Source organism: Mustelus asterias, chromosome 3, assembly GCF_964213995.1.
Source record: "Mustelus asterias chromosome 3, sMusAst1.hap1.1, whole genome shotgun sequence".
Classification (NCBI taxonomy): domain Eukaryota; kingdom Metazoa; phylum Chordata; class Chondrichthyes; order Carcharhiniformes; family Triakidae; genus Mustelus; species Mustelus asterias.
The window spans coordinates 4,151,283-4,174,944 of NC_135803.1; positions in this window are offsets into that span (position 1 = coordinate 4,151,283).

Here is a 23,662-nt window from a genome sequence, read left to right on the forward strand (position 1 = left end):
AAATATCTCTTCTAGGGGATCCACAAATTCCTCCCTAGGCTCCCACAACGTCCTGGGATACATTTCATCAGGCTCCAGGGATTTATCTAACTTCATGCGCTTTAAAACTTTCCGCGCCTGCTTCTTATTAATATGTAATCTCAAGACATCATTATTTATCTCCCCAAGTTCCCTGACGTCCTTGCCTTTCTCAACAGTAAATACCCAGCCATCTCTTGTGAATCCGCACATAGATGACCTTGTTGATCCTTATTAGGCCCTACTCTCTCCCTTGTACTCTTTTCTCTTTTTTGTACTTGTCGAAGTACTTCGGATTCTCGTTTGCCTTATCTGCCAAATTAATCTAATGTCCCATTTTTGCCCTCCTGTTTTCTCTCTTAACCCTACTCCGACAACGTCTATGCTCTTCAAGTGATCCACTTGATCCAAGCTGCCTATGCATGTCATATGCCTCCTTCTTCTTTTTGACCAGAGCCTCAATATCCCGAGTTATCCAGGGTTCCCTACTTTTGCCAGCTTTGCCCTTCCTTCGAATATGAATGTGCTTACCCTGGACCCTGGTTAACACACTTTTGAAAGCCTCCCACGTTCCCGACGTCCCTTTGCCTGCAAAAAGACTCCCCCAATTAACTTTTGAAAGTTCATGTCTAATATCATCAAAATTGGCCTCTCCCAATTTCGAAATTTAACTTTTGGCAGACCTACCATTCTCCATAGCTATCTTACAACTAATGGACCTCTTGGGTCGAGTGATCACAATGTGGTCGAATTTCTGGTGCAGATGGAGGGGGAGAAAGCAGGGTCCCAAACCAATGTCCTCTGCTTGAACAGAGGGGAGTACGATAGGATGAGGTCTGAATTGGCGAGGGTGGACTGGGAGAGCAGACTGATAGGTCGGACAGCTGAGGAACAATGGAGGATTTTTAAGGAGATCTTTTTCAGTACTCAGCAAAAATATATTCCTGTGATAAAGAAGGACTGTAGGAAAAGGGATAGCCGGCCGTGGATAACGAAGGAAATAAAGGAGACTATTAAATTAAAAAACGATGCGTACAGAGTGGCCAAAAATAGTGGAGACTTAGAAGATTGGGAACGCTTTAAAAAACAACAAAGAATGACTAAGAAAGCGATAAAGAAAGGAAAGATAGATTATAAAACTACACGAGCTCTGAACAGAAAAAATAATAGTAAAAGTTTTTACAAATGAATAAAAAGGAATAGAGTGGCTAGAGTGAATGTTGGACCCTTGGAGGACGAGGGGGGATTTAATAGTGGAAAACGAAGAAATGGCTGAGACTTTAAATAGGTTTTTTGTGTCGGTCTTCATGGTGGAAGACACAAATAGTTTACCGAACAATAACAATCGAGTATTGGTAGGAGGAGAGGTACTCAATACAATTATTGTTACTAGAGAGGCAGTGCTTGGTAGACTAACGGGACTGAAGGTGGACAGGTCCCCGGGCCCGGATGGAATGCATCCCAGGATACTGAAAGAAATGTCAGAGGTAATAGCGGGTGCGTTAGTGGTTATTTATCAAAATTCACTGGACTCTGGGGTAGTGCCAGCTGATTGGAAAACGGCTACTGTTACGCCGCTGTTTAAAAAAGGAAGTAGACAAAAGGCGGGGAACTGCAGGCCGGTTAGCTTAACGACTGTAGTTAGAAACATAGAAACATAGAAAAACTACAGCACAAACAGACCCTTCGGCCCACAAGTTGTGCCGAACACATCCCTACCTTCTAGACCTACCTATAACCCTCCATCCTATTAAAGTCCATGTACTCATCCAGGAGCCTCTTAAAATACCCTATTGAGTTCGCCTCCACCACCACTGATGGCAGCCGATTCCACTCGCCCACCACCATCTGTGTGAAAAACGTACCCCTAACATCTCCCCTGTACCTACCCCCCAGCACCTTAAACCTGTGTCCTCTCGTAGCAGCCATTTCCACCCTGGGAAAAAGCCTCTGAGAGTCCACCCGATCTATGCCTCTCAACATCTTATACACCTCGATTAGGTCTCCTCTCATCCTTCGTCTCTCCAAGGAGAAAAGAACGAGCTCCCTCAGCCTATCCTCATAAGGCATGCCACTCAATCCAGGCAACATCCTTGTAAATCTCCTCTGCACCCTTTCAATCTTTTCCACATCCTTCCTATAGTGAGGCGACCAGAACTGAGCACAGTACTCCAAGTGGGGTCTGACGAGGGTCTGATATAGCTGCATCATTATCCGCGGACTTCTAAACTCAATCGCTCGATTGATAAAGGCCAGCACACCATACGCCTTCTTAACCACCTCCTCCACCTGCGGGGCCGATTTTAGAGTCCTATGGACCCGGACCCCAAGGTCCTTCTGATCCTCTACAGTACTGAGAGTCTTTCCCTTTATATTGTACTCCTTCATCCCATTTGACCTACCAAAATGGACCACGACGCATTTATCTGGGTTGAAGTCCATTTGCCACTTCTCCGCCCAGTCTTGCATCCTATCTATGTCCCTCTGTAACTTCTGACATCCCTCCAGACTATCTACACCCCACCAACCTTCGGGTCGTCTGCAAACTTACCAAACCATCCCTCCACTTCCTCATCCAGGTCATTTATGAAAATGACAAACAGCAAGGGTCCCAGAACAGATCCCTGGGGCACACCACTGGTGACCGACCTCCATTTAGAAAAAGACCCATCTATACCCTCTCTCTGCCTCCTTTGGGCAAGCCAGTTCTGGATCCACCGGGCAGCAGCCCCTTGGATCCCATGCCCTCTCACTTTTTCTAGAAGCCTTGCATGGGGGACCTTATCGAACGCCTTGCTAACATCCATATAAACCACATCTACCGCTTTCCCTTCGTCAATGTGTTTAGTCACATTTTCGAAGAATTCCACCAGGCTCGTAAGGCACGATCTGCCCTAGACAAAGCCATGCTGAGTATTCTTGAGCACACTAAACCTCTCTAAATGCTCATATATCCTGTCCCTCAGGATCTTCTCCATCAGTTTACCAACCACTGAGTTTAGACTCACCGGTTGGTAATTACCTGGGCTATCCCTATTCCCCTTCTTGAAAATAGGAACCACATCCGCAATCCTCCAATCCTCCGGCACCTCTCCCGTCTCCATCGACGACGCGAAGATCATCGCCAGAGGCTCTGCAATCCCTTCCCTCGCCTCCCAAAGTAACCTGGGGTACATTCCATCCGGACCCAGCGACTTATCTATCTTGATGCCATTCAAAGATTCCAGCACAACCTCTTTCATAAAGTCCACATACTCAATCCTTTCAGTCCACCGCACACCCGCAGTACATCCACCCAGGTCTTTCTCCTCTGTGAAAACCGAGGCAAAATTCTCATTGAGCACATCTGCCATTTCTACTGGTTCCGTACAGACTTTCCCGCCTTCACCTTTTATCGGCCCTATTCCATCACGTCTCATCCTTTTACTCTTCACATATTTATAGAACGCCTTAGAGTTCTCCTTAATCCTACCTGCCAGGGCCTTCTCGTGACCCCTTCTGGCTCTCCTAATTTCCTTCTTTAGTCCCTTCCTACAAGCTGTATACTCTTCTAAATCCCTAGCTTCGCCAAGCTCTCTGAGCCTTTTGTAGGCTTTCCTTTTCTTCTCGACGAGGTCCCGCACAGCTTTCGTGCACCACGGTTCCTTTAACCGACAAACACCTCCCTGTCTGCTCGGAACATTGTCCTGTAGAACTCTAGACAGACATTCCTTGAAAAACTGCCACCTCGCTTCAGTAGATTTCCCCGAGAATACCTCCTTCCAATTTACTCCTCTAATTTGCTGTCTGATATCTTCACATTTCCCCTTACTCCATATAAACACTTTTCTCGCTTGCCTGATCCTCTCTTTTTCCAATGCAAGCCTAAAGGAGATAGAGTTATGATCGCTATCCCCAAGATGCTCTCCCACTGAGAGATCTGACACCTGTCCAGGTTCATTGGTCAGTATCAGATCAGACTGTAGTTGGGAAAATGCTGGAATCCATCATTAAAAAGAAATAGCAGGCCACCTGGATAAGAATGGTTCAATCAAGCAGACGCAGCATGGATTCATGAGAGGAAAGTCATGTTTGACGAACTTACTGGATTTTTATGAAGATGTGACTAGTGCGGTTGACGGAGGGGAACCGGCAGATGTGGTGTTCTTGGATTTCCAAAAGGCATTTGATAAGGTGCCTCACAAAAGGTTGCTGCAGAAGATTGGGGCACACGGAGTTGGGGATAGGGTGTTAGCGTGGATTGGGGATTGGCTATCCAACAGGAAGCAGAGAGTTGGAATGAATGAGTGCTTTTTTGGTTGGCAGATGGTGACTAGTGGCGTGCCACAGGGAGCGGTACTGGGGCCTCAACTGTTTACTATTTACACCGATGATCTGGAGGAGGGGACGGAGTGTTGGGTAACAAAGTTTGCTGACGACACGAAGATAAGTGGGAAAATGAATTGGGTGGAGTAAGCGGAAGGTCTGCAGAGAGATTTGAATAGGCTGAGTGATTGGTCGAGGATCTGGCAGATGGAGTATAACGTTGGCAAATGCGAGGTTATTCACTTTGGAAGAAATAATAGCAAATTGGAATATTATTTAAATGGAAAAAAATTACAACATGCTACTGTGCAAAGGGACCTGGGGGTCCTTGTGCATGAGTCGCAAAAACTCAGCCTGCAAGTATAACAGGTGATCAAGAAGGCAAATAGGATGTTGGCATTTATCGCGAGGGGGATAGAATATAAAAGCAGAGAAGTCTTGCTGCACCTGTACAAGGCATTGGTGAGGCCGCAGCTGGAATACTGTGTGCAGTTTGGTCCCCTTACTTGCGAAAGGATACATTCGCCTTGGAGGGAGTGCAGAGAAGGTTCACCAGGTTGATACCGGAGATGAGGGGTGTAGATTATGAGAAGAGATTGAGCAGATTAGGTTTGTACTGGTTGGAGTTTAGAAGGTTGAGGGGTGATCTTCTAGAGGCATATAAAATAATGAAGTTGCTGGATAGCGTAGAAGTGGAGAGATTCTTTCCACTTAGAAAGGAAACCACAACTAGAGGGCACAGCCTGAAAATAAAGGGGGGTCAGTTTAGGACAGAGTTGAGGAGGAGCTTCTTCTCTCAGAGGGTGGTGAATCTCTGGAATTCTCTGCCCACTGAAGTGGTGGAGGGTACCTCGTTGAATATGTTTAAGTCACGGATAGATGGATTTCTGATCGGTAGGGGAATTAAGGGTTATGGGGAGCAGGCGGGTAACTGGAACTGATTCACTTCAGATCAGCCATGATCTTATTGAATGGCGGAGCAGGCTCGTGGGGCTAGATCGCCTACTCCTGCTTCTATTTCTTATGTTCTTATGTTCTTATGAATTGTGCTCTCAAGTCCCAAATGATGCCACACGAACACTTCTGTCACTTGCCCTTTCTTATGTCCCTAGCAGAGGTCAGGTTTTGCCCTCTCTCTAGTCGGGCCATCCACATAATGTTTGAGAAATTCCTCCTGAATACATTCAACAAATGTCTCTCCATCCAAAGCCCAATGCAATGGCTGTCCCAGTCAATGTTGGGAAAGTTAAAATCCCTTACTATTAGCACCCTATTTTTCTTGGAGCTATCTGTAATCTCCTTAAATATTTGCTCCTCACATTCTCGCTGCCTATTTGGGGGCCTGTAGTACAATCCTATGAAACTGATCTCTCTCTTCTTATTGTTCATTTCTACCCATGTAGAGTCAATGGGCGAACTGTGAGAAAAATCCCTTCTCAGTACTGCCGTTATGTTCTGCCTCATCAAAAACGTAACTCTCTCTCCTCTCTTACCTCCTGTTCTGTATTTTCTATATTATCTGTACCATGTAACATGGAACTGGCAGTCCTGCCCCATCTTTCGCCATGTTTCAGAAATCGCTATAAGATCCAAGTGCCATGTGCCCATCCATGCCCTGAGTTCATCTGCCTTGCCCGTTAAGCCTCTTGCATGGAAATAAATGTATTTTAATTTAGAATTCCCTTGCTCTCCGCCCTGCACTGTCAGACCATCTGTCTGTTCTTGTTTTGTGCATTCTCCCTGGGTTTTCATAGAATAGTGCAGAAGGAGGCCATTCGGCCTTATCAGTGTGCATCGACCACAATCCCACCCAGGCCTCTTCACTAGAACCCCATGCATTTATCCTCGCTAGTCCCCCCGATAATAAGGGGCAATTTAGCATGGCCAGTCTACCTACCCCGCACATCTTTGGTCAAAAGCAGCAAACTGGAGCACCCAAAGGAAGCCCACGCAGGCACAGGGAGAATTTGCAAACTCCACACAGACAGTGACCCAAACCGGAATCGAACCCAGGTTCCTGGCACTGTGAGGCAGTAGTGCTGAACACTGTGCCGCCCGAATTTTACTTCTCTCAGCCTTACTGGACCGGTTCACTGAGTTCCTCATAGCCTCTGTCCTCTGTTCCGTGGCCCTTTCTGATTTTCGACTTTGTTTTCTCTCCTTTTCACGTTTTCCCTCAATGCCTTTTGTTTCTGTCCCCACTTTACTTCCCTCTGACTTCTTGCATCGGTTCCTATCCCCATGCCACATCAGTTTAAATACTTCCCAACATCACTAGCAAGCGCTCCCTCGAAGACATTCGTTCCAGTCCTGCCCAGGTGCAGACCACCTGATTTGTACTCGTCCCACTTCTCCAAGAACCAGGCCCAAAAGTCCCAATATCCCTGATTCCACGAATAAGATTTTCTTTCCAATGTCTTACTCAATGCCTGATAGTGCGGTTTCATCTTGCTTCGTTTTTTCTCTCGCAGTTTGATACAACTGTGTGGCTTCCGAGGCTACTTCTGATGACTTCAAACAGTTATCATATTGGCGTAGCAGGGGACTCACATGTAGAGCAGTCAAGGTCACGATGGCAGATATCCTTCCCAAAGACTTTAGTGAAAGTTGCATTTATTTCATGGCCATCATTACTGAGGTAAATAAAACAATGTGTTGAGTAAACTTACATTCCAACTGTGTTGGCATGATTTTAACCCGTGTTTCTCTTTAGTATTTGTTTGGCAATCCTGGTCGGTCTTTCAGTCATATTGCCATTATGCTGCCGCCTGCCACAGCCCAAAGCGGAACCAGGATTGAATAGAATAATCAATTGCACGCCCCTTCTGCTGTTTGGACTCTTGGGACCCATATTCAATGCTGAGTTACACAATGCCTCCTCTGCTGCATTGTTAGTAAATGTTGCACAACCTCTGTTTGGTCAGTCCTCATGGTGTAGGGTTAACATTCCGATTTGGATCGAAGGTTTGTTACCAACGTGGAAACAGAGTTTGCATGAAAGCATTTTCTTTGTTAGTGTTATGTGGCGATCAGTACAGTGGCTTCGCCGTTTCGAAATTCATATCAATGAATTGGCACTGAAGGTATGGTGAGTAAGTTGCTGCTGGTACAAAAATAGTCAGGAAAGTAAATTGCGAAGTGGACATAAGGAGGCTACAAGTGGGCGCAGATAGGTTAAGTGATTGGGCACGATTCTGTTAAATGGGGGAGAATGTGGGGAAATGTAGAAAGCATAATGGCTCATCAGGAAGATTAAGACGCATGCAATCCTCGGTGACTTGGTTTCTTGGGTTCAGAATTGGCTTGCACATAAAAGTTAGCGTAATCGTGAAAGAGTGTTTTTCTGACTGGAGTTCCGTAGCTTGTGGTGTCCGGTAGGGCTCCGTACTTGGAGCTCTGCTGTTTGTGATATATTTCAATGACTTGGATGAAAACTTAGGTGGGTGGAGTTGTGGATAGTCGATCTGTTGTCAAAAGAGCGACATAGATCAGTTGCAGGTATGGGCGGAAAAATGGCAGAAATTTAATACAGACAAGCGTGATGTGCTGCACTTGGGGAGGTCAAATGTTAAGGTTAGGTATAGAGTTAATGACAGGTGTCTGAACAGCGTTGATGCACAGAGGGATCTTGGGGTTCAAGTCCATAGCTCCCTGAAAGTGGCCACGCAAGTCGGTAGGGTGGTAGAAGGTGTATGGCATGCTTGATTTTATTGATCGGAGTATTGATTACAGGAGTCAGGGAGTAATGTTGCAGCTTTCTGAAACTTTAGTTAGGCCGCACTTGGAGTAATGCGTTCAATTCTGGTCGCCAAATTACAGGAAGGACGTGGAGACTTTTTCTTTTGAGACGGTGCCAAAGATGTTTACCAGGGTGCGGCCTGGATTAAAGGGTATGAGCTCTAACGAGAGGCTGGACAACCTCGGGTTGTTTATTGTGGAGCGGCAAAGGCGGAGGGGAAACGTGATAGAAGTGCATAAATTTAGGAGAGACATCAGAATCTTCCCTCCAGATTTGAAATACCCGATACAGGGGACATGCACTGAAGGTCAGAGAGGGAAAGTTCAAAGGAGATGTGAGTGGCCAAGTTTTTTTTACACAGAGAGTGGTTGGTATCTGGAACGCACTGCCAGGGGTGGTGGTGCAGATCGATACAATAGGAGTGTTTACGGGGTTTTAGATAAGCAGATGAAAATGCAACGAATTGAGGGATTTGGACCAAGGGAAGGCAAAAGGGATTAATTTGGCGCCAAGTTCAACACAACATCGTGGACCGCAGGGCCTGTTCCTGTTTTGTACGTTTCTATGGTCTAATGTGAAATTGCCCATTTTGGCAGGAATAATAAAACTAAGCTTACTAACTGAATGGTAACACAATACAGAACTCTGAGGTACGGAAGATTCTGGGTGTCCTCCACGAATCAGAAAAGTTAATTCCAGCAATGTAGTGAGTAATTGGGAAAGCTAATAGAATATTACTGTTTATGATGAGGGGAATATATTGCAGACGTAGGGAGGTTAGGTATGAGATATGAGAGGTATTCGCGAAACCACATCCAGAGTATTATGTGCTCATTATTTGTCTCCTTATTTAAGGTAAGATTTCAATGCGTTGGAAGCAGTTTAGAGAAGGGAAACTGGACTAGTGCCAGGAATAGGTGGATTGTTTTTTAAATAAAGGTTGAAGAGGTTAGGTTTGTATCCAGTAAAGTCAGAAGAGTAATAGGTGGTTGGATCGAAGCCCCTGTGATCCCGAGGGGTATTGCCAGGTGGATGTGGAGAGGATGTTTTCTCTTGTCGAAGAATCTGGAACTAGGCGTCACTGTTCAAAATAAAGGGTCACTCATTTAAGATGGGATGAGGAGCATTTGTTTCTCGCAGGCGTTGGTGACTTTCTGGAACTCCCTCCCTCAAAAGGCAGTGGAAGCAGAATATTGGAATATTTTAAGGCAAAGTTCGATAGATTCTTGATGAACAAGGTGGTGAAATGTGATCGGGAAAGGCAGGAAAATGAGGTTAAGATTACCATCAGATCACCCATTATCAGGCTCGAGGTGGCTGGTGACGCAGTCCTGTCACTAATTCGTCTGTTCATATGTTTATGCGGCAGCAGGACATTCCCAGGAATGCGGAAAGAGCAACTGTGAACATTATTATTAACTGTCGGTTCAGATTTTTACGTTTGCTATTTCAGGTTGATATTTGACTGTTATGAGTCATAGTTCCAATTTTGGCGCAACTCCCCAGATGTGATGGTACCCTATGGACCCTTTGCAAGATCTTCTGGGTGGGACTTCCCTTTCCTTATGCTGGTGTCTAGTTTGATGTTTGGTGGTCCACACATTTTATTCGCGTTTCACTCCCCTGAAATGGTTTACTTTCATGTTTTAGACGACAATTCGGAGTCAATCACATAACTTGGGATGAGGTCAGACCGAGTGACGAAGGTATAATTTTTTCCGAACTAGCAGAGAGATAACCTTCTTTGTCATGTTTCAGGCGGCGACGTCACGGTTACAGACATGCCGAAGCTTCTTCAGCAAATGGAATGGAATGTTAATTTCAATGTCCCTCCATCCTGCAGATCTCGTATCAAAGTCCGTGCCCTCTCATGGGGTTATGATCACAGTTCATTTCCGTCAGACTACGACTGCATCCTTTGTGCAGAAATCATGTATTGTTCTGAAAGTCTTCCTTTAATCGTAAGCACACTTCTGCACCTCAGCAATGAAAAGACGGTCATTTATTTCGCCAGCAAAATGTCAATATACCCTGCAATGACTAATCTCGGATATCAGTATCTGTCTCAGAATTTTAACTGCAAGATTGTTTACCGAGACCAAGCCACCGATGTCCACGTGCACATAATGACTAAAATCATTTAAAGTAAGCTGGCTGAGACCGAGCCCGAGAATGAGACCTTCGGTGTTGCTGCAGTGGAGGTATTCGCTTGGATCCGTGACAGTCGCTTTGAGTGTGGGCCTCAAAATTTCACATTGAGCAATATGAGATTTGCCTAACCTCCCCTTTACCCAGCAGCCCATAAAAGAATATTTCGCATTTCTTAACTAGTTTTCGATTCAGTACCAATCGAAATAAGTTACGTCTACTGTTTATCATAGAAAGAAATCATAGAAACCCTACAGTACAGAAAGAGGCCATTCGGCCCATCGACTCCGCACCGACCACAATCCCACCCAGGCCCTACCCCCATATCCCTACATATTTTACCCACTAATCCCTCTAATCTACGCATCCCAGGGCACTAAAGGGCAATTTTAGCATGGCCAAACAACCTAACCCGCACATCTTTGGACTGTGGGAGGAAACCGGAGCACCCAGAGAAAACACACGCAGACACGAGGAGAATGTGCAAACTCCACACAGACAGTGACCCAAGCCGGGAATCGAACCCAGGTCCCTGGAGCTGTGAAGCAGCAGTGCTAACCACTGTGCTACCGTGCCGCCCTTTATATAGATCAGAACGTGAAAGAAGAAATTCAAAACAAGCAAAAGTTTTAATCTGAGAAATGAAACACCGAATTATGAAACAGTAGCATTTATGTGTGTTAAAAGTTGCAAGGTGTTTTTAATTTTCAGTCTAAAGTAATTTTAATTTGGTGCTTATAGGCTCGAACGGTATCCAGACCGACCTAGGTTGCGATGTTTACCTCCGCTCGACCTCAATTTAATTAAAATTCGAATTCTTGCAGTCTATTGATATTACATCTTATTTGCATGGTGTTTTTTAAATCAGTTCTATTCGATGGTACAAAGATTTAATGCAGTGCCGAAGTAAGACAAATGTTATTTGTAACATATCCATTATTTACAATTTACACCCATATAGGGATGACTGGATATCTATTATTTTAAGGTATTAGGGTCACCATTTTAATCCTATGTAATTGACTAAAGAGTGATGGATTTAAAATCTCGCCTGACTTGTCTTGAAAACGGTGACACTCTGGGCCCGATTTTCCCATTTGATTCTAGGTGCTGAATCTGGGCGCAATTCAGATCCCACTTGGAAAATTGTTCTCTGGCGCCCCCAAACGCACTTAGTCTGAAAACAATGGCGAATCTTAATCGCGCTGTGGGCGGGGCTTATCGCGCCCGAGACGCAACAGCAAGGATCGGAGCTTCGAACTGCACATGCGCGGTGAGAAAAAAAAAGAAAAACCACGCCCCTCTCACATCGCTGCCGGATCGCAAAACATGCGCAAAGCGGCCCGGGAGTGAAAAGCAGGAGTGATGGCCCACACAGGCATCGCTCCACCCCCACAACATAACTGTCCCCCTTATCCACCCACCCCACCCCCCCCCCTAACCAGACCGATCGCGACCCTCTGTCTCACTTTCCCGCACCAATCGCCCACAAAGTTGCAGCGGAACCCCCGCCCCCACACACCCCACCAGAGATACATCTGGCCTCCATCCTCCTCCTCCCCCCACCATCACAGAGTGATCGGACCTCTCCTCCTCCCCCCCTTGCCAGAGAGCGAACTGGGCCTCCTCCTCCTCCTCCCCCCACCCCCCAACTAGAGAATGACCTACCCTCCATCCCCACCAGTGAATGATTGGGCGTCCCCCTCCCCACCAGAGAATGATCTGGCCTGTCCACCCCGCCAGAGATAGATCGCGCCTCAAATAACAAAGAACAAAGAACAGTACAGCACAGGAAACAGGCCCTTCGGCCCTCCAAGCCTGTGCCGCTCCTTGGTCCAACTAGACCAATCGTTTGTATCCCTCCATTCCCAGGCTGCTCATGTGACTATCCAGGTAAGTCTTAAACGATGTCAGCGTGCCTGCCTCTACCACCCTACTTGGCAGCGCATTCCAGGCCCCCACCACCCTCTGTGTAAAAAACGTCCCCCTGATATCTGAGCTATACTTCGCCCCTCTCAGCTTGAGCCCATGACCCCTCGTGATCGTCACCTCCGACCTGGGGAAAAGCTTCCCACTGTTCACCCTATCTATACCCTTCATAATCTTGTACACCTCTATTGGATCTCCCCTCATTCTTCGTCTTTTCAAGGAGAACAACCCCAGTCTACCCAATCTCTCCTCATAGCTAAGACCCTCCATACCAGGCAACACCCTGGTAAACCTTCTCTGCACTCTCTCTAACGCCTCCACGTACTTCTGGTAGTGCGGCGACCAGAACTGGACACAGTACTCCAAATGTGGCCTAACCAGCGTTCTATACAGCTGCATCATCAGACTCCAGCTTTTATACTCTATACCCCGTCCTATAAAGGCAAGCATACCATATGCCTTCTTCACCACCTTCTCCTCCTGTTTTGCCACCTTCAAGGATTTGTGGACTTGCACACCTAGGTCCCACTGTGTTTCTATACTCCTGATGACTCTGCCATTTATTGTATAACTCCTCCCGACATTATTTCTTCCAAAATGTATCACTTCGCATTTATCCAGATTAAACTCCATCTGCCACCTCTCCGCCCAATTTTCCAGCCTATCTATATCCTGCTGTATTGCCCGACAATGCTCTTCGCTATCCGCAAGTCCAGCCATCTTCGTGTCATCCGCAAACTTGCTGATTACACCAGTTACACCTTCTTCCAAATCATTTATATATATCACAAATAGCAGAGGTCCCAATACAGAGCCCTGCGGAACACCACTGGTCACAGACCTCCAGCCGGAGAAAGACCCTTCGACCACTACCCTCTGTCTCCTATGGCCAAGCCAGTTCTCCACCCATCTAGCCACTTCTCCTTGTATCCCATGAGCCTTAACCTTCTTAACCAACCTGCCATGTGGGACTTTGTCAAATGCCTTACTGAAATCCATATAGACGACATCCACGGCCCTTCCTTCATCAACCGTTTTTGTCACTTCCTCAAAAAACTTCACCAAATTTGTAAGGCACGACCTCCCTCTTACAAAATCATGCTGTCTGTCACTAATGAGATTGTTCCATTCTAAATGCACATACATCCTGTCTCTAAGAATCCTTTCCAACAACTTCCCTACCATGGACGTCAAGCTCACCGGCCTATAATTTCCTGGGTTATCCCTGCTACCCTTCTTAAACAATGGGACCACATTCGCTATCCTCCAATCCTCAGGGACCTCACCCGTGTTCAAAGAAGCGACAAAGATTTCCGTCAGAGGCCCAGCAAATTCATCTCTCGTCTCCCTGAGCAGTCGAGGATAGATGCCATCAGGCCCTGGGGCTTTGTCAGTTTTAATGTTCCCTAAAAAACCTAACACTTCCTCTCTTGTAATGGAGATTTTCTCTAACGGGTCAACACCTCCCTCCGAGACACTCCCGGTTAACACGCCCCTCTCCTTTGTGAATACCGATGCAAAGTATTCATTTAGGATCTCCCCTATTCCCTTGGGTTCTAAGCATAATTCCCCTGCTTTGTCCCTGAGAGGTCCGATTTTCTCCCTGACAACTCTTTTGTTCCTAACCTATGAATAGAATGCCTTAGGATTCTCCTTAATCCTGCCTGCCAAGAACATCTCGTGACCTCTTTTTGCCCTTCTAACGCCCTGTTTGAGTTCTTTCCTACTCTCTCTGCATTCCTCCAGAGCTCCATCTGTTTTCAGTTGCCTGGACTTAACGTACGCCTCCCTTTTCATTTCAATCAGATCCTCAATTTCCCTGGTTATCCACGGCTCTCGAATCCTACCTTTCCTATCTTTCCTTTTTACAGGCACATGCCTATCCTGCAGCCTTATCCCCACCGCCCCCCCCCCCCAACCAGGGAATGATCGGGCCGCCCCCCCCCTCCACCAGAGAATGATCTGACCCACCTCCCTCCATTCCCCCCCCTCCACCCCGCCAGAGATCTGAGTCAGAGAGCCGTTGGAAGCTCTGAACCTATCTCTTCAGAAGCTGGATCGCCCGAAACAGACCTTTGCCGAGCATGTCTGTTTCACGCCGAATCTGGACGCGTGAATGCGATGGTAAAGGGGGAAATGCTGGTAAAGTTGGGTGGGCAGCCCATTAATTCAATTTGAATGCATGCCCATTTTGGGCGGGATTCAGATTGCGGCCATTTTCGGGCCTTGGTAAAGTGGGCATCTGCATAGACATGGGTGTGGGCATGGATCGCATTAATGTCCTCACGCTTGACTTTACCAAGTTTTCGCACCAGAAGACAGGCGCCACACAATGGTAAAATCAGGCCCCTACCATTTTCATTCTGAGTGCTGAATCCGTGCACAATTCAGATCCGACTTGGAAATCTGCTTTCAGGCGCTCCCATATGCACTCCCCAAACCAGAGAACGATCTGGCCTCACTACCCTCCCTCCCCGCAGAGAATGATCTGACCTCACCCCCCCCTCCCCGCAGCGAATGATCTGGTCTCACTCCCCCCACCCTCCCCCCGGCACAGAATGGTCTGGCCTCGTTCCCCCTCCCCCCCAGAGAATGACCTGGACCCACTCTCCCCCCACCGCCAGAGAATGATTTGGCTTCACTCTCTTCGCCCCCCCCCCCCCCCCAGATGTACATCTGACCTGCCTCCTCCTCCACCCCCTCACCAGATAATGATCTGGCCCACCTCCCTCCCCCCCCCCCCCCGCACTACCAGAGAATGATCAGACCCGCCCCCCCTCCCCTCTCCAACACCGATCTGAGTCAGAGAGCCGTTGGAAGCTCTGAACTCACCTCTTCAGCAGCTGGAACGCCTGAAACAGACTTTTATTCAGCATGTCCATTTCGGCGCGATTCCGGATTGGGGAATGTGGTGGTAAAGGAGGAAATGCTTATAAAGTTCGGCGGGAAGTTCATTAATTCAATTGAAATGCATGCCATTCCCAAGTTTTGGTAAAGTGGCCATCTGCACGGGCGCGGATCGCGCTCATGGCTTCACACCGGACTTTACCACGTTTTCGCGCCCCAATGGTAAAATCGGGCCCTCTGTCTGTGTGTCTCCCATGCTTGAATCAAATTGTGAATTCTTATTTTGTGTAAATAAACGTTTATTAGTCACAAGTAACGCTTAAATGCCTTGAAGTTACTGCAATGAAGTTACTGTGAAAATTCCCGAGTCGCCACAGTCCAGCGCCTGTTTGGTTCAATGCCGCTAACCAGCACATCTGTCAGAATGTGGGAGGAAACCGGAGCATCTGGAGGAAACCCACGCAGACACGGGGAGAATGTGCACATTCCACGCAGCCAGTGACCAATGCCATGAATAGCACCGGTCCTCTGGCGCTGTGAGGCAAGAGTGCAAATCACTGCGCCACCATACCTCCCATTTGTAAAATTATATTTTGCAATTGTGCACTAATACATCAGTAACTAAAGTTAATTGAGTTCACGTCATGAGTTTATTATATACAAATTGCACGTCTGAGATGGTCAACTACAACAGAAATCAATCATTTCCAAGTCAATGGTTAGAAATTGTTGAATGGAATTCTCACGTTCTGTATGGTGATGGTCGTTGAACTCTAAAAGAAGTTTCACAGATATAAGTTATTTAAAAAGATATGCCAGTGGAGAAGTAATTCCCTGAATTTGCTGAACATATTGGAGCACTGAGCTATCTTGGATTTTCTCACAATTGAATGCTTATAAATCCATGGTAGGAAGCACAATCGTTCATTTTAAATAAGATGAGAAAACTAATGTTCTCTCTGCCCAAAAGGATACATCTCAAGTTCCAATGTATCAAGTGCAATGTTTTGAGAATATAATCAATCACAAATATTCTTCGCTTGTTTATCTTATTTGCATTTCCGATAGAAGGAAACGCTTCCAGTTTGGAATTCTAATATTTAAACTGTTATACTTGTATGTCGTTCACTCTGCAGTAATAAAAAATTATAGTGATACATGTTGAGTGATTGTCTATTCGTTCATCAACAGTACTTGGAAATGTGTCCTGTGGAAGTTAAATTAATAATGAGTTTTCTAAACTATTCAGGTTAAAACCTATCTGGTGAATTTAATACACATGCAACTGTACAACCAATATTTGCATTTCAAGATGCTAGACTTCATGTCTATTTAGTTTTCAGTAATTAAGTTGAACAAATAACTGCTTATATAAAGAAACAATCAAATTCATAACTTGATTTTTTTTAAGCCACATCATATAAGCAAAATAAACAGTAAATACGATCCAAAACCTAAATAGTTATTATGAGTCGACCCGCTAATCTGGCAGATTTAAAAATAATGCCGCATAATGTGGGATGATGTATTTTCAAATGAAGAATGAGGAGAACCAGTCAGAACTAAAGTGCATAGTTCTAAATGTGTAAAATGGCAGAGAGGCCTGTGGGGTAACATTCACACATCTTTAGAAGTGCCTGAACAAGATGATGAAAGAAATGCAGGATAAATTGGTTTAACGAAGTGACAAGATAGTGTAACATTTTAGAAGCTTCCTTGACCCGTCATAAATCATTGATTAGGCTAATTTGGAGTATGTTTCCAATTGCTGGAATCACTGTAGAAAGGCCGTTGAATTTTGGAGAGAGTGAAAGCAGTTTAATCCAAATGGTGCTAATTTCGAGGAGTTGCAGTTAAATGTAATGGCTAGAGAAGCCATAAGGCAGATTAATTACTTTGAAACTTAGTCGAGAAATTCAAAATTTTGAGGAGTTTTATAGATTAGATATTGGATTGCTTCCAATGACAGGAGTTCCATTAACCAAATAAGACTGATTTGAAATTAATAGCAAAAGAGCCAGGGAGTAGTTCTGAGAAATGGCAATCATAATCTCAATAGTACTCGCTACAATTTCATGGAACATGGACGTTGCTGATTGTACCAGCATTTATTGCCCATCCCTAAGTTTACTTAAGTGTCAAGGACATTGCCGTGGATGAGGGTTCTCCTGTCGGCCAGAACAGGCAAGGAAGACACATTTATTTCCCTCGAGGGCACTCATGAACCAAATGTGTTTTTCGACAATGGTTTCGTGGTCATCAAATTTTGAACAAAATAGAGGATAGTCGTCTTAGTCAGCAATAAAAACAGAAAATGCTGGGAAAACTGAACACGTCTGGCAACATGTGTGGAGAGAGAAATAAATTTGAAGTTTCAAGCCCATTATTACATTTCTTCGGGTGAAAATGACCTTGACTCGAAACACGGCCATATTGGCTCTTTGTCCCTCTCAGCAGATGCTACCAGGGCTGTGCGATTTATTTTTCAGAAATTTCTGGTTTGGTTTCAGATTTCAAATACATGTAGTATTTTACTTTCATTTCCGGACTGGCGAATAACTACATCAAAGAGTTGACGCACTAATGATTTGCCAGTAGCCCCCTTCTGTGCTGTATGATTATGTTATTCTATAAAACGCAAACATAATAAATGCAACATATGCTTGAGCCCCCCAGAAAGGAAGGACAGAGTGATGAAGTGACGAAAGCGCCAAGCAGCATTGTGTTCTTATTGCAATCTAAATAATCATGTACACGTCTTCTATGATTTGGAAGTGGCCTGAAGCGCCTTGCAGTTCTTCACTACTTTACGAAGAGCTGGGCAGCATTTCCCGCCGCGCTTGCCCCGAAAACGAAAAATCCCGCGCGAGGTCAAGTGACCATTCCTTGGCACACCCCTCACCGACTTCGATTCCGGTGGCTGGCAAAGCGGGAAAATTCGCCGAGCACTATATCAATAGAAGGCTCTCGGTGCGAAGGATCACTTGTAACCCAGCAGAAAGGACAGAATTAGATACACTGTATAATCTTTTAAAAAATCATTTGTGGGATATGCGTGTCGCTGGTTGGCCAGCATTTATTACCATCTCTAATTGCCCGTGACTGGCAGTAGAGAGTCAATCACATTGCTGTGACTCTGGAGTCACATGTAGGTCAGACCAGGAAAGGAGGGCAGATTTCCTTCCTTAAAGGGCATTGGTGAACCGGCTGTGTTTTTCCGACAATGGTTTCATGGTCACCAGTAGATTTTTAATTCCAGATATCTTTTATTGAATCAAACTCCGCTATCTGCCCTGGCGGGATTTCAACCCAGATTCCCACAACATTGGCTGAGTTTCTGGGTTAATAGTTTGGCGATAATACCACTAGAGTCTCCTTCCCTTAAGCCCCTATACTGGTAGAATGAAACTAATTGCGGTTTTGTTGAGGAGATATATAATTTTATTATTTTGCTCTGCTTTTAAAAGCCTAAGCATAAACAAGTTAGGACGTTGCACTGTAGCTCAAATTTATGCTGAGCTTCCTGCTTCTCCTCACTAGACCTTGTACTGCTGCTGCAGACTGCTGCAGGCATCGCATCAAACAGATCTTCGTGCTCGATTGTGTAGCAGGCTTCAACCACAGATGGTAAGATAAGCAATTGCTACAGAAACACACTTCATTCTGAGGTCTGTGTCACTACTCATAAACAAACGGACGTTTCCAGGCTTGCAGCTGAGTTCATAGCCGCACTTGCCAAAAAATTGCAAGAGTCATATGCAAAATTTTGAATTTGCAAGTGATCAGTTGAATCAATTGTACCTAAAGGCAATTCGAAGTTAAGTTGTGGGACAGCTCATATCCCTTGCCTGCAATATATGCATGCTCCGGAATCTCCAGCAAAATCTGGTAACTTGGATAACTACGGAAATTGCCCCCACTTTCTGAAAATGATTGTTTCTGATCTTAAAGAGCCGTTGAGGTCACTGTCACATATAGAAAAACTGCAGGAGTCAGGGAGGTGGTGAACAGGTAGCTCCAGCCAGTTTAGAAAGACATTAGCAGGGTCAGCCTTGGAGTTCGCAGCAAAAGGCAGACAGTGCACGATACGGCCTCACGTGTTTTCTAGTGATGATTATCAAGCATGTTGACAGATCTTCAGAAAATGCAGTCATGGACATATCCAAGAAACAATTTGCACATTGGTGCATAACAAGTTGGAATAAAGTGTAGAAATAATGTTACGATAAGGAGTTTGCTCAACTGGGGATAGGCTGGTCGTTCCACAAATGCCAACTCTAGCCCTTCATGATAACCTGCCACACTAATGGGAGGATCAAATATATCGTTGAGTGGGACCAGCTGAAGCACTTGGTCATCATAGGCCCAATGATATGATCAGGGAACATGCTGAAGCCTTATGGTTAAATTTTCAAGAGCTATGGGGGAAATAAAAAACCGGGACTTCGAAGGTCGCAGTCTCTGTTTCGTTCCCAGTCTATTACAGAACATATGAATAACAATATAACTTAAAGAACAGGCAACTGTACAATGCCACTGGGTGACCCTGGGGCGCTGAGCCACTTTCTGCAGGAGGAAGTGCCTGGCTGACGCGTTGAAGGGAGCGGAGTGAAGATGGTTGTGTTCTGGAGGCAGGCCGTCTGAGTTACATTCAGTGCTCTCGAATTTGTGCGCGAGCATTGGGGGTTGCCCTAATACCTCAGTATCAAACAGAGGCCAAGAAAGCAGCAGATGGAGTGTAAATGTCAACACGCTGAAACAGTAATGTGACCTGAGCAGCTTCCACAGACCTGAGTTTTTGAAAATGAGAACTCATAGAGTCATACAGTCATAGATGCTTACAGCATGGAAACAGGCCCTTCGACCTGTTTCAATGCTGTAAACTTGTCCATGCCGGCCATTCTTTAGCCACTAAGCCGGTCCCAATGGCCTGCGTTTGCCCCATTATTCCTGTATTATTACCCAAGTAACTGTCTAAACGCTTTTTAAAAGATAAAATTGCACCCGCCTCTACTACTACATTTGGCAGATTGTTCCAGACACTCACCACCCTCTGTGTGAAACGATTCGCCCTCTTTCTGCAGGAGGAAGAAAGATCCTTTTGGATCTCTTCCCTCTCAACTTAAACCTATGCCCTTGAGTTTTAGACTCCCCTACCTTTGGGAAAATATAATGACTAGCTTATCTATGCCCCTCATTATTTTATGGACATCTATAAGATCGCCCCTAAGCCTCCGACGCTCCATAGAAAAAAGTCCCAGTCTATCCAGCCCCTCCTTACAACTCAAGCCATCAAGCCCCGGTAGCTTCCTAGTAAGTCTCTTTTGCACTCTTTCTAGTTTAATAATATCCTTTCTGTAAGAGTATGACCAGAACTGTACACAGTATTCCAAGTCTGGCCTTACCAATGTCTTGTCGAACTTCAACAAGACATTCCAACTTCTGTATTCAATGATCTGACCGATGAAACCAAGCATGCCGAATTCCTTCTTCACCACTCTGTGACACCTGTGACTCTACTTTCAAGGAGCTATGAAACTGTACCCCTAGATCTCTTTGTTCTATTACTCTCCCGAACGCCCTACCAGTAACTGAGTAAGTCGTGCCCTGGTTCGATCTACCAAAATGCATCACCTCGCATTTATTCAAATTAAACTCCATCTGCCATTCGTCAGCCCACTGGCTCAATTGGTCAAGATCCCGTTGCAATCGGGCATAACTTTCTTCACTGTCCACTATACCACCAATCTTGGTGACATCTGCAAACCTACTAACCATGCCTCCTAAATTCTCATCCAAATCATGAATATAAATGACAAATAAGTGGACCCAGCACCGATCCCTGAGGCACACCGCTGGTCACAGGCCTCTAGTTTGAAAAACAACCGTCTACAATCACCCTCTGTCTTCTGTCATCCAGCCAATTTTGTATCCATTTCGCTACCTCACCCTGGATTGCGTGAGATTTATCCTTATGCAACAACTACCATGTGGTACCTTGTCAAACTCTTTCACCCACCATCCTGAAAGATGGAACTGTGAATCCATTTGAAGACTGTCTACAAAACTAATCAAATGCTAATTTAAAATATAGATCTATTTTTAAAAAAGCGCTGTGATTAATGCCCTTGCTGGAAGAGAGGGGTTTAAACTAATTTACGAAGTTTGCTAGCACCAGGATGAAATAATAGACAATAAAAATAGCGCAAATTGTATTGGGAGAGGTAAATGTGACAGCAGTCGAATGCTTTAGACCTAGTACAGATTGGAAGAGCGTCTCACATGAAGCCGTCCATACATTTTTGGAATGAATCTAACTAAATTCATGGAATCTGGTCGATCAATTGCGTAACATAACATACATGCTACTATAGAAGATGATTACATAGTGGCTGCATCAGAGGCCTGTTTCAGGAAGGTCAGATTCGGAACTTAGTATTCCTGCCTACAACTTATTCAATAAAGGAAAAAGTATGTAAAAGAGAGATAATTATGACAATTTTGATTTAATAAGCCATTGTAACTGGAGAGGGATAATTTAGTTGAGGATCAAACTAATGTCTAATTATTTAGAATCTAGCAATAAATGAGGCTTAACGACGCTCTTAGGATGAATTACATCGGGCATCAAATTCGGGAAAGAGACAGAGGAGCAACATTGCACGTATCTGGAATAAATGTGTATATCCCACAGATTAGTGGCAATAGCGGAACAAATATTATCCACATTTCGGCTGGTGCACTAATAGTGTAAAGTGCAAGAAGAAAGTCGAATTCCTGTAATGTATACTGGAGAACATTTTTGTTCAGCATGTTTCCAGACCAATGAAGAAGGAAGGAATGCAGGATTAAGGATCCAAAGAAGGGAGTTCTGGAACGCATTTCACTGGGGAAGCATTTTGTTTATAGAGAACTCAGCATCTTCAGAGGTTCCAGTTATGGAAATAGTCAGATACATTAGGTCATACAAACATTTAACTGGAGCAGGCGTTACTTTAGCCAGTTGAGAATAAATCTAGCCCAGATGCAGGGACATCAGAACAGTAGCTAAATGTGTACAGGGCAGCAAGAGTGTTTCCCACTGCAGAGGCGGCGGATTCCCACCAAGCAGAAAATAAACACATCTACAGCCAGAGATCCCTTGACTGATGTAAATATGAAATTAGGTGTGCTGACACAACAAATATTAAGGGTCGATAACTTCCGGTTATGATTAAAGACGCTTGCGTCAGAAATAGACATGGTCCTAGCCAAGCTGTTCCATTAAAGCTTCAGCTCAAGGCTATAACTAATATTGTGGAAAATCGCCACAACATGCCCTGTTCATACACATAAAACCAACGACCCATCCCATCGGACCAAGCACTGCCCCATCAGATTACTGAGAATCATCAGAAAAGTTCAGGGCAGTGTCATGGGGAAACAAAATCAAGTGGCATTTGCTCATTGGATCCGGCAGGATCATTCGGCTACATTAATCATTGTACAACTTTCGTAAAACATATGATCGAAAAGCTGAATTTCAGAGCTGAGTTGAGCGTGATTGCAAATGGGTTCAAGGTGATATTGAAAGACCCAGGAATCAAAGGTTCTTCGTAGATTGAAGTTCATGGCATGAGGCGAAAAACATTCTGCATTGGCTGGAAACATATCTAGCAAAAACGGAGACGACTACAATAGGTCAAGTCCAAGCATACTCTTCAAGGTGTGGTCCGAGGCCCAACCATCTTAAAGTACTTTAAGAATGAGCTTTCCCCCGTCATTAGGTCAGAAGTGGAGATGTTTGCTGATGAATGAAGATTGTTCGGTTCCATGCGTAACTCCTCATACAATATTTTTCAGCATGCAGGAAAGCTAGGAAACGTTCTGTTTTCCAACTACTTGAAAATGACCATCTGCAACAAAAGACAATTTAAGTATCTCTTCGTACCGTTCACCGACATTACCAGAGCTGAATGCCCCACTGTCAATATAATGGATCTTATCTTTGGCCAGAAATTTAACCATTCGTACAAATGCCCTGGTTTCAAGAGCAAGTCGGAGGCTGTGAATTCAGTACTCTTTCATACCCTATCTGGCTTCCCAAGCGCTGTGTAGATCTATTAGAACTTCCTGGTTCTATTAAGTACATCTCCATCCACATAGAAGAGATGAGATCCCTCTTAGTGTACACAAGCCCGTTTGACTGGCACGCATTCCAGCACCTTATAAATAGATTTCACAATAGAACTGATGCAGAGGGCAAAAAAGGTATTCTATCTGACACATGCAACTGTTCAACGCATATTTGACAGCTTCTATGAGACACGTGTCTTTTATCACCTCGGAGAACCAATATGGACGATGCAAGTTACACTCCAAGTTGTACAAGTTGCTCTCAATAAGACGCATATGGACTGCAAACGTTAACATGTTTTCTCTCTTCACTGATGCTGCCACACTGACTTATTGTTTTTTTGCAAAGTTTTCTGCTTTTATTCCTTTCTTTAGCAGGTCTATCGCTGCGCCTACACCAGAAGAAGGGCGGCTGAACATCACCTTCTGAAAAGAAATTTGTAAAACGCTCGAAATGCTAGCCCAGCAGCGATGCCTATGAACATATAACAACATATTAACATGAAACGGTTGTTGTAAAGAATCGAGTTGGAATTAGAGAACGCACAGATATGATGTTGT